Source organism: Gobio gobio, assembly GCF_949357685.1.
Source record: "Gobio gobio genome assembly, chromosome: 20".
Taxonomy (NCBI): domain Eukaryota; kingdom Metazoa; phylum Chordata; class Actinopteri; order Cypriniformes; family Gobionidae; genus Gobio; species Gobio gobio.
This window is the reverse complement of record NC_137113.1, coordinates 8,675,939-8,689,468: the sequence shown is the minus strand read 5'-3', so window position 1 is coordinate 8,689,468 and position 13,530 is coordinate 8,675,939.

Here is a 13,530-nt window from a genome sequence, read left to right as displayed (position 1 = left end):
TCACGGACACTACGTCCATATTGTTTTACAGTCTATGGTTTATACGGACAGCTTTTAGCATGCTTCTGTTACACCAACCCATCTAAACCTCACTACCATCCGGGTCACGGCACCAAATGTAACCGGTCCTACTTGACCCGCTCTGAGCGGGACTCCAACCAGCGTCTTTGATATGGGAGGCGGGCCCGCTAACAAGGATGCTAAAGACCACAGTCACTAGTCGCTAAAGCAACTCTTGAGATCAGGGGATTGAGGTTTACACGCCCAGCTCTTATTGGCCTATGTTACACTATGTTACAGAAGCTGTCATCATTGCTCTTTAAAAGGTAAACCGCTAATAAAGCCACCATTAAAGAGTTCTGTTAATCAACACATTCAATACCTGACACAACTAGGACTTCCTTTTTTCTCTCTCACACAAGAAATATGTCTGGAAAGAAAAGGCTCAGATTTATAGGATTTTTTGCCTGCATGCCTCCTTCACAGCATTCCTAAGATCTCGACTCTGCATTCTGAACAACAACACGATTCTTTGAAGCATTTTTGCATCTCCATGGTCCGTCGCACCCGTAACCCTGTCGTCCACCCACCCTTCCCCGCTGGGAGAACGTTTGTTCAAGGGGAAGACGTTTCAAAAAGACTTCTACAGGAAGTGCACGGGAGCAGAACATTAATTGATTTGTTTGTAGCGAAACATTCTTTCCAGGCCTAGTGTGAAATTCCCCAGCTCTCACGTTGATTCCATCATTCTCCTCCAGCCGGCCCCTTATGTCTCATACAAAGGTGTACAGGAATCTCAAGTGTGGAGGGGGACTCGGACTCTCCACTGGAAAGCTTTGAATTCTCAGTTGTTGTCTGCACACCAAAGATGTGTGGTGAATTCCCACTGGGAATGGAAGAGCACGATCTATGGTTATTTTCTATTCATTGACATGCCGCTGTATCGCCACAGCTTGCAACCTCATGATCATGGTGTGCACTGGAAAAACAAGATGAGGTAAAGCTCTCAGGAAATGCTCTAAAAATGCCCGACTCATGCAGATGCGAAAATGCACTAAACAGCAAATATCAGCCTCAAAATAAATGGCTGAATAAAAATGCATTGGGGCATCGATCAGGCAGGAATTACATTTCTGTCATGTTTTACTAACCGTTCCATGCTGTTGCAAACCCATTTGTTTTTCTTTCTTCTGCGGAACATAAAAAGGACATTTAAAAAATATATATTCATGCTGCTTATTTCTATACAACAACGAAAAAGTTGTATAGTATAAAATATATTATACTATATATTTATAATAGATTATAATAAATTATAAAAAGGTAAAAGTCTTGGTCGATAAGATTTTTAAAAATGTTATGTTCATCGAAGCTGCATCAAAAATACATTAAAAAAAAGTATTGATATTATATACATATATAACACTGTTTTCTATTTGAATAGATGTTAAAAAGTAATTTATATCTGCGATGGCGAAGCTGAATTTTCAGCCATTACTCCAGAATAAATGGACCAGGTTTGTTCCCCTTTCAAAACTTTGAGAATGACTTAAATTCAACTTTAGTTTAACTTGAATTGAATTTCAATTGAAATTGAAATTTTAATATAAGGAGGTAGAGTTCAAATGTAAAGCCATTTGAAATGTACAACTGTAATCTGGAACTAAAGAAACATTTTTCAAGAAAATCTTTGAATGTTGGAATGAAAAAAAGTTTAAGATACTTTTTCGAAGGTTTGGACGGACGGACGGACGGACGGACGGACGGACGGACGGACGGACGGACGGACGGACAGACAGACAGACAGACAGACAGACAGACAGACAGACAGACAGACAGACAGACAGACAGACAGATAGATAGATAGATAGATAGATAGATAGATAGATAGATAGATAGATAGATAGATAGATAGATAGATAGATAGATAGATAGATAGATAGATAGATAGATAGATAGACAGAACGACAGATAGATAGACTGTCAAAAAAATTCAGGTCTCCAATTGAACATTTTCTAGTGACTGATCAAATCTAAATTTTTCAGTTGGCCAAATTGAATTTCTGTGAATTGATGCAATTTAATTCACAGAAATTCAATTTGGCCAACTAAAAAAATTTGATGTGATCAGTCACTGGAAAATGTTCAGTTGGAGACCTGATTTTTTTTTTTTTTTACAGTGAACGTAGATAGAACGATAGAACAATTAGATAGATAGACAGATATATCTACCCAGCAGATAATTACATATAGATGAAAACATTCAAACAGAGAAATGAACACGCTGAGAAACAAACATACCCCGGGCAGGGAAAGCCTTGCATACGAGGCTCCGTCTCACTGTCTTCACACTAACAGTATGCATTAAATATATTTTCACACCAGCTTCTTAGAGACCATATTTAAACACAAGAGAAGCAATATGTTTTAAAATAATTATGTTCTCTGTTTTTAATAGTAGTCTCACTAAGGTCACTGTACGTTTCTGAACTGTTAATCTCCTGAAATCTACTCACTGCCCGTTCTGCCCTAACTATTCCCTTTAGCCACGGCAATATCATATTGTACCACTACACAGCTAAATTTACCTTCCGTTGTCTGAGAGACTTCTCTAGAGAAGGAATCAAGTGGGTTTATTTGCATTAGAACAAGGGAGGGGAACATAGCTTTGAAGACTTTGAGCCTCGTTCAGTTTCAAGGACTTACAAAGGACTTCCTGTCATGATAGAAAAATTGTGAAGTCTGATTATTTGAGACAAAGTCTCTTGCTTAAAGATCTTCAAATGGGCCAACAGACACAAACAATCACAGAATATGGTTGTTTTTTTCCACACCTTTATGAACAGCAGTGAATGGGAGATACAGCAGAAGAGATCGAAGTTTTCCAAAATGGAGTTTGCAGATGTTTGTTGGAGAAATGTTTTGGGTTGTGGGTCATTAAAAATGATATTAGACTCTCATCTATGAATGTTAATAACAACTCAAAAACACATATGCATGTAAATATTATAGAAATAGGCTTATCAAGGGAGGAGAAAACTATTCTTAAATCTTTTGGACGGACGGACGGACGGACGGACGGACGGACGGACAGACAGACAGACAGACAGACAGACAGACAGACAGACAGACAGATAGATAGATAGATAGATAGATAGATAGATAGATAGATAGATAGATAGATAGATAGATAGATAGATAGATAGATAGATAGATAGATAGATAGATAGATAGATAGATAGATAGATAGATAGATAGATAGATAGATAGATAGATAGATAGATAGACAGAACGACAGATAGATAGACTGTCAAAAAAATTCAGGTCTCCAATTGAACATTTTCTAGTGACTGATCAAATCTAAATTTTTCAGTTGGCCAAATTGAATTTCTGTGAATTGATGCAATTTAATTCACAGAAATTCAATTTGGCCAACTAAAAAAATTTGATGTGATCAGTCACTGGAAAATGTTCAGTTGGAGACCTGATTTTTTTTTTTTTTTACAGTGAACGTAGATAGAACGATAGAACAATTAGATAGATAGACAGATATATCTACCCAGCAGATAATTACATATAGATGAAAACATTCAAACAGAGAAATGAACACGCTGAGAAACAAACATACCCCGGGCAGGGAAAGCCTTGCATACGAGGCTCCGTCTCACTGTCTTCACACTAACAGTATGCATTAAATATATTTTCACACCAGCTTCTTAGAGACCATATTTAAACACAAGAGAAGCAATATGTTTTAAAATAATTATGTTCTCTGTTTTTAATAGTAGTCTCACTAAGGTCACTGTACGTTTCTGAACTGTTAATCTCCTGAAATCTACTCACTGCCCGTTCTGCCCTAACTATTCCCTTTAGCCACGGCAATATCATATTGTACCACTACACAGCTAAATTTACCTTCCGTTGTCTGAGAGACTTCTCTAGAGAAGGAATCAAGTGGGTTTATTTGCATTAGAACAAGGGAGGGGAACATAGCTTTGAAGACTTTGAGCCTCGTTCAGTTTCAAGGACTTACAAAGGACTTCCTGTCATGATAGAAAAATTGTGAAGTCTGATTATTTGAGACAAAGTCTCTTGCTTAAAGATCTTCAAATGGGCCAACAGACACAAACAATCACAGAATATGGTTGTTTTTTTCCACACCTTTATGAACAGCAGTGAATGGGAGATACAGCAGAAGAGATCGAAGTTTTCCAAAATGGAGTTTGCAGATGTTTGTTGGAGAAATGTTTTGGGTTGTGGGTCATTAAAAATGATATTAGACTCTCATCTATGAATGTTAATAACAACTCAAAAACACATATGCATGTAAATATTATAGAAATAGGCTTATCAAGGGAGGAGAAAACTATTCTTAAATCTTTTGTTGTTGACTTCAAAAGACCATGCATTCAAATCAAAGAATGTTTTGTCCCAATTTCATTTAGCAAATTGGACAGCTTGCATAACATAAAATCATGAACAAAACTTGAGGAGATAAAGATGATACTATTGTATAGACTACAATAAATAGGCCTATTGCAGCATGATAGCCTTACCTACAGTGCACAAATGGGTGATGAAGCAAAACCAGTCGCGTCTCTTGTGTGCAGTGAAGATTCGACTGGAAAATATCAACAGTGTCTCTACTGCTCTCTCCAGGTCAGCCGTGGTACTACAGAGGCTTTGCAACACAGTCTCTGGCGCCATACAGTGGAAAGAAAGACAAATTAAACAGAGAGTATATTATTCACTTTTTAGCAAAGAACATAGAGAAAGCAAAGCTCTGTTTTATTTGCTCTTTTTCTCCAGTGGGTTTCTCCACTTCCGATTGGATTCCTGCTAAACGGTTGCTTTAACACTAGAGACAAATCCATCCCTCATCTGAAAAGCAATTCCAACATCCTCCACAGAGAAGAATAAGAGCAGCAAGATGATTGAAATATAAGAGGAGAGTCTGTGTTTTTGGGGCCATTGATGAAACAAATTACAAAAATCTGGAGTTGAAAGCAGGAGGGTTTTAAATAAAACCTTGATTATTTGCATAAAACAAACAGATCTGACTGTGCATAAAGTAAGAGATAATGTACAATCATGGCCATTATCACAAAATACACCCGACAGTGTCACCAGCTCTTATATGTCATTCTGAAGAGGGTTATTTTGCAAAAATGTCAGGCTTACATTACGCCATTAAACACACGGCTACTTACCAAAATAAATAAATAATATACTTAAATACTGAAGTTTTTTAAGAGCAGTAATTAGATGCCAAGTATACAGTTTTATACTGTATATTCATAATCAAAAAATATATTGCACTGTTGTTATTTAAGTACTTGGCAATGCTTCATGGTATTATTACCTTTGATTTGAAGCAGAAGTGTATATCCTAACTAGACAAAAAGAAAAAGTAAGAGCTTGCTGGTTAGGATTAGGTTTTTTTTTTTTTTTTTTTCTATGGAGATAATGAATGGGCAAAGTACTTCTGGAAACAAGACCGCATAAAGGCTGGATATGTTACAAGGATTCAAGGTGATTTTTATGTTGTAAACATCATTCAACAATTTGCATTTTAATAGCTGTTTTTGGTTTCCGTGCATATAATCATCGTATTTCACCAAAACCTAACAATCTCTTTTATCATAAAAATGACAGGTAATACACAGTGTCTTGACCTTTGAACATTGACATTAATCAAAACCATTATTTCCAGAGCAGATTAGCTTCATTTTGAGAAATGATGTTGTGTTCTGTCCCATTTTTCTCTTGGATATTATAAACCATGGACACACATTCAGCAATTCACAGTGTGCTCGCATACATATCTCACAACGCCATCTAGACCTCCCAGGCTGTCTCTCATCTCACTAAATGATGCTACAAATTGAGGAACAAAACTCACAAGAGTTGTTTCCTTTCCCCTTCAGTGCTGTGTCTAAGACATGAAAGGATCTTCGCAGAATCAGGTATCATTATAGTCATGAAAAGACGATGTGCAACATTGTCATATCTTTACTTCCTCTAGAGATCAAAGTCACTTTTGCTGATGGGTTTGTGGAGCTCATTACGTCTCACTATACGGATTGACATCTATAAACCACCTGACCGCATTCTAGTCACCTGACTCTACTCTGCCAGTCTCTCCGCGGTCATGGAGCTAAACACTGAATCGTATTGCTTCAAGGTAATCCAATCAAAATGAGACGGTACCCCTTGAGTGGAATTTGTTGCCGTTATTTGAGATAATGAAAGGGGACCAAGCATCTCCGGCGAGGAAATAAAATGCATTTTAGTGAGTCCTTTAACAAGAAGAAAATGGAAGTATTGATCTGTTCTGCCCCTGTGATTTCTGCTGTTGAGTGTTTGAACAGTGATATTTATGCAGGTGGTCCCGAAGACCCACTAGCTATGCAAGGTTGGAGAGAGAGAGAAGGAAAGAGCAAAAAACAACATAAATGGTCCCGGCTGCAGCTTATTCTGGCCAACAACAGCTAAAGTAGAGAACGGTAAGGTCTATCAGACCCCAAAAGTTCAATAACACCTAGAGTAATGCAATTTGAAACTTGTAATGCAATTTGGAGTAATGCAATTTGTAATCTCAAAGAAAATAATAATAAGCAAGCACTTGTAATATTTGCCATTTTGCTTTTTTATGGATGCACGACCATCAAGGGCTAAATGGGTCAAACCAGCCAAACTTTGATCCTTTGGTTGTACCTATTTGAAAAGTGACCAATCAGTTTTGTTTTCAAGTGCCATAAGGGCAGGGTTTACCTGAAAGAGTTGATACCACAATAACAGACTGGAGTATTGTTTAGCATCCACAACAGGACTTTTTAGTCAGAATTTCTGTCCATCCAAAAGTAAATACATACATATTTTCACAAACGTGACACAAAAAGAAAGCAGACTTTATAAGCCTGTTTGTGGATATCTACAGTAGTTGCTACATGCTATAGTGCGCCCCAAATAAAACTCAATACATCTTTTTAAAAAGTAATTGCAACTAACCAGACAGTCCAGTTAGTGAGCAGTCCGTGGGCATGCTGACTGAGGCTAGTGACAGTATGACCTTGCCTGCAAAAAGTAATAACACGACTATTATTTTAAAATAATCCTAGATGGTCACTACATCTAAAAACCCACAACAGTAAAAGCTACAATGCAAAACATTTTTACTTCGAATCACAGCTAAAGGGACTTTATGCACAAACAACTCCATTGTTTCGCCATCATTTTAATGTACTTAACATTTTTTTGCACCATTATTTAATGTACACTACACAGCAACACTTCGGCAATACACATTTTCATATGCCAATAAATCACTTGAATGTTGTATGGGTGTGAGGGAGTAAAAGACGGCGAGACGGAAAAAGGAAGGGGTTGCTCTCATTTCCTGACTGACCTCTCTGACAGAGGAATATTAAAGCTCTTGGCTTTAATGAGGCTCACTAAAGATGCTCAGAGCAAAGACAGGGCAAGGTCACAGTACGCTGCCATGCCCGTTTTTCAGAGAAAGCCACCTGTCTCTACCCCATCACCCTAAAGACTCCCTGCTCTAAAGATTTGCCCTTAAACATTCAGTTTGGAGACCCTTGGCATTATAATGCATTCTAAAACAAGCAGGAAAAGACAGGATAAAAGGAAGACGTGCTGTCTCAGCACTGCATGTTCCAAACACTGGATACAGTTTGAATAGTGTGACAATGTACATGAAACTTGGGAGAATACATAAGCAACAGGGGTTTAAGTTTAAGCATTTGGTTCTTGTACAGCACTAGTTGCAGAAATGTTACCCAGTATGTTAGGCAACCATTATGTAGTAGCACTTTAAATATAAAGAAATTCAAAAGGAATACAATGAAACATTTAGAATAGGTATGTAGCCTGAACATCTGCAGTTATATTGGAGTTTAAACAAAATGTAAAAGGGGTTCAAAATACCACATGAAACAATATCGCCATTAACAATTTATTGAGTCAATATACATTATAAAGTAAACCAGATGTATGCCATTTAGCACTGACACTAGTCCAAGGTACAGATTATGTATAAGACAGTCCATTAGCCCTTGACAGGTGCGCTCTGGGAAGGTCTAGAAGAGCCTGAAGGTTTCTGGATAAAGTTGATGCGTCCACTTGAGATAACTGATGTTGAGTCACTGGACAGACCAGAGAACATGCCTTGTGAAGCTGCTTGGACATTTGAGCCTAGAGATGAAGTCCAAGAGACTGAGCCCATGGGGCGTTGAACAGAAGCAAACAGGCCAGGAGACTTTTGTCTAAGGATCACAGAGCCTGAAGCAGCCTGAAAGGGGCGCATAGAGGGTTGGCTACTCTGGGCCACAGAATTCACAGGAGAGCTCAGGGCTGGCATGAAGGAAGAACCAGTGGAAAGTTGAGAGGTTTGAGGGGAAGAGCTACTCTGTAATGTTGCTTTACCAGATGTCTGGAAACCATGGGACCACCTTGAAGTGGCAGGCTTCAATTGAGATAGCTGGCTAAGAGACAAGGAAGATCCACTTGGAGCAGCCTGACTGTACACTGGCACTTTTGCAGCCAAAGTAATAGGGGCATACTGGCTAGATGTGCCTTGAAGCTGGAGAGATGAGACATCAGTAAAGAGGCTTCCGGTTTGCATGGGCACATTACGACGAGCGCCTGCCAGCTGAGCACCAGCTCCCTGAGTAGAGCTGGACGTATACGCTTTGTAAGAGCCCTGATCTCTGGTAGCTTGGCTAGAAACAGCAATGACTGAAGAGCCACGCCTAGCATATGTAGGGGACCCAGGGATGTACTGACTTGAGGCACTTTGAGACTGGCTGGACAAACCACTATAACTGCCACTTCCAGCCTGTGGGTAGGAAAAATGGCCAGGACTTGCTGCTGAGGTAAGGGTAGAGAACCTACTGGGAGCCTTAGAGCCTTGCGATGGAGAGATATTCTGTGATGTTGCTGTACCAGAGGTCTGAAAACCATGGGACCACCTAGAGGTGGAAGGCTGCCATTGAGGTGGTCGGTTCAGCGACAATGTAGAGCCACTTGGAGCAGCCTGACTGTACACTGGCATTTTTGCATCCAAAGCAATAGGGGCATTCTGGCTCGATGCACCTTGAAGCTGGAGAGAGGAGCCGTCAGTAAAGGGGCTTCCTGTTTGCATGGGCACACTACGACGAGAGCCTGCCAGCTGAGCACCAGCTCCCTGAGTAGAGCTGGATGTATACGCCTTGTAAGAGCCCTGATCTCTGGTAACTTGGCTAGAAACAGCAAGGACTGAGGAGCCACGCTTAGCATATGCAGGGGACCCAGGGATATACTGACTTGAGGCACTTTGAGACTGGCTGGACAAACCACTATAACTACCACTTCCAGGCTGTGTGGAGGAAAATAGGCCAGAACGTACTGCTGAGGTAGGGGTAGAGAACCTACTGGGAGCCTTAGAGCCTTGAGATGGAGAGCTACTCTCTAATGTTGCTTTACCAGATGTCTGGAAACCATGGGACCACCTTGAAGTGGCAGGCTTCAATTGAGATAGCTGGTTCAGAGTCACGGAAGATCCACTTGGAGCAGCCTGACTGTACACTGGCACTTTTGCATCCAAAGTAATAGGGGCAAACTGGCTCGATGCATCTTGAAGTTGGAGAGATGAGACATCAGTAAAGGGGCTTCCTGTCTGCATGGGAACATTACGATTAGAGCCTGCTAGCTGAGCACCAGCTCCCCGAGTAGAGCTGGACGTATACACTTTGTAAGAGCCCTGATCTCTGGTAGCTTGGCTAGAAACAGCAAGGACTGAAGAGCCACGCCTAGCATATGTAGGGGACCCAGGGATATACTGACTTGAGGCACTTTGAGACTGGCTGGACAAACCACTATAACTGCCACTTCCAGCCTGTGGGGAGAAAAAATGTCCAGGACTTGCTGCTGAGGTAAGGGTAGAGAACCTACTGGGAGCCTTAGAGCCTTGAGATGGAGAGCTATTCTGTGATGTCGCTGTACCAGAGGTCTGAAAACCATGGGACCACCTAGAGGTGGAAGGCTGCCATTGAGATGGTCGGTTCAGCAACAAGGAAGAGCCACTTGGAGCAGCCTGACTGTACACTGGCACTTTTGCATCCAAAGAAACAGGAGCATACTGGCTTGAGGTACCTTGAAACTGGAAAGAGGAGCCATGCCTCTGCTGATTTAGAGGTAGGACCAAGGAAGCAGAAACAGAGGAACTTGGTGCACTTTGGGTAGGAGACATAGATACATAGCTGCTGGAGATGCCACCTTTAACATAGTTAGGTGAAAGGGAAAACCGAGACCTGCTGGCATCCGGCCGTTTCCAAGCAAGTCCATTAGAGGCCACTTCTTTCAAAGGAATGCTTCCGGTCACTGGAGCCTCCAACACAGAAGACTGGGCTCCCTGAGGGGACAGGATCTTGTGGACAGGCCGGTTCTGGTTAGACTGAACAGCATGAGAAATCCAACCTACAAAACAAACAGCAAATAAAGAGGATACCTTTAAAATCTCATTTTATTAATTAACAGGATACCCACCTTTATATCCAACAGCATTTTTCCAGAAGATCAATAGGATCAATAGTATAGGGACCCTAGGGAGAAAAAGAACATGCAAAATGTTATACATTTTACACACATATAGAAACTTTTGCACAACACATGAACATCATAAACACCAGAAACTAAGATCTAACTAACCTTTTCCACCCCATGTCCATAGCAAAAAAATGCATTAACAGACCTACTTTACCAACAACTGAGTCTGTTACTACAAACCAGAACTGCTACAAATCTATGTACTCATTGAAAATCAGGCATTTGTTTTTATAGGCCTGTTTGTCCAATCAGCTCACATGTCCAATTATATAAAATACTGTTCACCTGTGAACACTTAGTTGGATATTTTAAATTTTCACAAAGTAATTAAATATAATCACCTGTATGATCCTATACCAGCCATAACATATCCCATCAGGCCTGCACCATAAAGCATATTTATGTGGCTACATTTTTTTTAACCAGTACATTGTAATATATTGTAATGTTTTGAAAGTCACTAGTGCAAGAGATTGCACACACATTGCAGGTACCATGAGACTGATTCACTGTGAAAAATGTCCACCTATTTCAACTTAAATATTCAGTTGCTGACTTAAAGTACAATCAACAAGTAATTTAATTAAATGATATTAAACTGACTTTAAAAATCTAGTAGAATGATATTGCTTAACTTATTTTGACGAGTTCATAATATAAAAAACATGACATGGAAAAGGTGTAATGACTTACTGATCATATTTTTACAGTGTTACACTCTCAATGTAAAACCATAGGCCTGTTTTACGTAACATGCAGCTCAGTTGAATGACTAATACTTATACAACTAATAACATAATACACTACAGACATTATTTATTCAGACCACCTGGTAGATATACAGTATTAGAAATGGATATTTGTACAAAAGTCTTTATTGTGTGAAGCCACTTGGGGGATAAAATATTAATATAATAAATATTGTACTCTCAAATTACCCTTTATACTAAAACACAGAAAATCCTCTAATTGGCAATGCAGCTCCATGGTCTTCTCAAACAGTTTTTCACTTGAAATAAAAATAATGTACGTTAGAATTATATTGCAGGCTAGGGAATCAGTGACAATGGTTTGTAAAACCACAAGACTAAGCTGCAACATTTGTTCAGTGGATTGTTGAACTATTTTTTTTGTTTTACCTTGAATATGGTGGTTTGTGAATAATCCAAAACAAGAATAGACATTAAGGTAATAAAGAGGGCAATGCATTTTCACATTCAAATGTCTTTCATGCAATCAAGAGTGTAAACAATAAGGATTTAAGTAATATACTGCTAAAAGCAGGTTATTATTCACCTACTTAAAAAAGTCATTGTTTAAGAGTAAGTGCAATGGTTATTTGTTTTAATTATTCTTATTTGTTATCATCATAGACCTATGAAGATATTTGCATGACCTTCATTTTCAGAAGAAACATAAAAAGCCACTTATTTACTAAATATGACGTGTCTGACTTCATTTTAAACACTTAAAATGTCTTAATACGTGTAATACTTTAGTTCAACCATCAAAATGTAACCACCAGACCAGCAAGAATTCTCAAATAATTTAAAATTAGCCAAAATGTAAGTGATAAATGCAATTAATAAATGCAAGTCTGCATTTTGGAGACCTACTACTGCCATTACTTATTACCCACTGAAAACAAATTGAAAGTATCTGTAGAAGAGCACCTTCACAATGTGTATACTTACAATAGTGTTGTCTGGAATGAATTCCCACTCTTTAAGGCAGTGTGCTGAAACTGTGTTAGTCTGTGTATTAGTGTGTACCTGTGGTGATTATGCATGACAATGAAGTGGTTGCCATATGTTTCAGTTCACGCATCAATGAATATTTGAGCATGTTATTGTGGGGAGGTGTGTTGAAATGTTTAAAAGGTTTCCTCAGCACAAACATCAGGTTATCATGGGAGTGCAGCAATTACCCAGAACCACAGGTGTGTGCGTGTGCTCATAAGAGAGGAACATAATGGCCACTCTACACTCTCGGCTCAAAGCCAGATGAGGTGTGGGTTGACCTCCCCCCCAACCAACCAACGACTGCTGATTAATATTTATGGATCTTTAATAACAATAAGAGAGTTCTTCATGTCCCCAAGAGCTTGGCAGAGTCACTCTATCTGAAAAGCTGAAGAATCCCATTAATTAAAGCAAGTGGACGTGATCGTGGTACATCCATCATTCCCATGCTCATTAAAGAGGTCACATATCCAGGATTAAAAACTCAAATAAAGGCGGCAAAAATTGGCCTAATCTAACAACCTGCAATTAAAAGCAGCTAGTTGAGCTCTTTAATGAGGGCACAGATTCACACAGGATGGTTTTACATGCCAAATCACTGACATAAAAAAACGCACAGACGCATGCCAGAAATCAGCCATGGGCTAACACTTAATCATTGTGTTAAAGGAACACACCGATTTTTTGGGACTTTAGCTTATTCACCGTATCCCCCAGAGTTAGATAAGTCCAAACATACCATTCTCATCTCCGTGCCTAATAATCATGGAACTTTGTGCCATACCATGAGTGCAGTGGCGCAATATTACACAGTGCCTGAAAATAGTCCCCAGCATGCTCTCTGTACAAGCAGGTTGTCACGTTGGTTATGTTGACGGAAGTTAGCCTATTTTCAGGCGCAGTGTAATATCATTGTGCCGCTGCATCCATGGGACGGCTCAAAGTTCCTTGATCATTACGCAGGAATGAGAGTATAGTTCCTAGCCATATCGACCTAGAACATCGCAACTTTTCATTTTCCGTCGGTCTTAGTACACGATGTAACTATACACATCACAACATGTAAATAGGAAAATGTTGGTGTTATTTTGTCACTTATTGAGCAGTAGGCTAGCTGGAGCCATTTACCTCCAGTCATTGTGCTAAGCTAGGCTAGCGGTGGGTGTGTCAGACAGAGTTATGG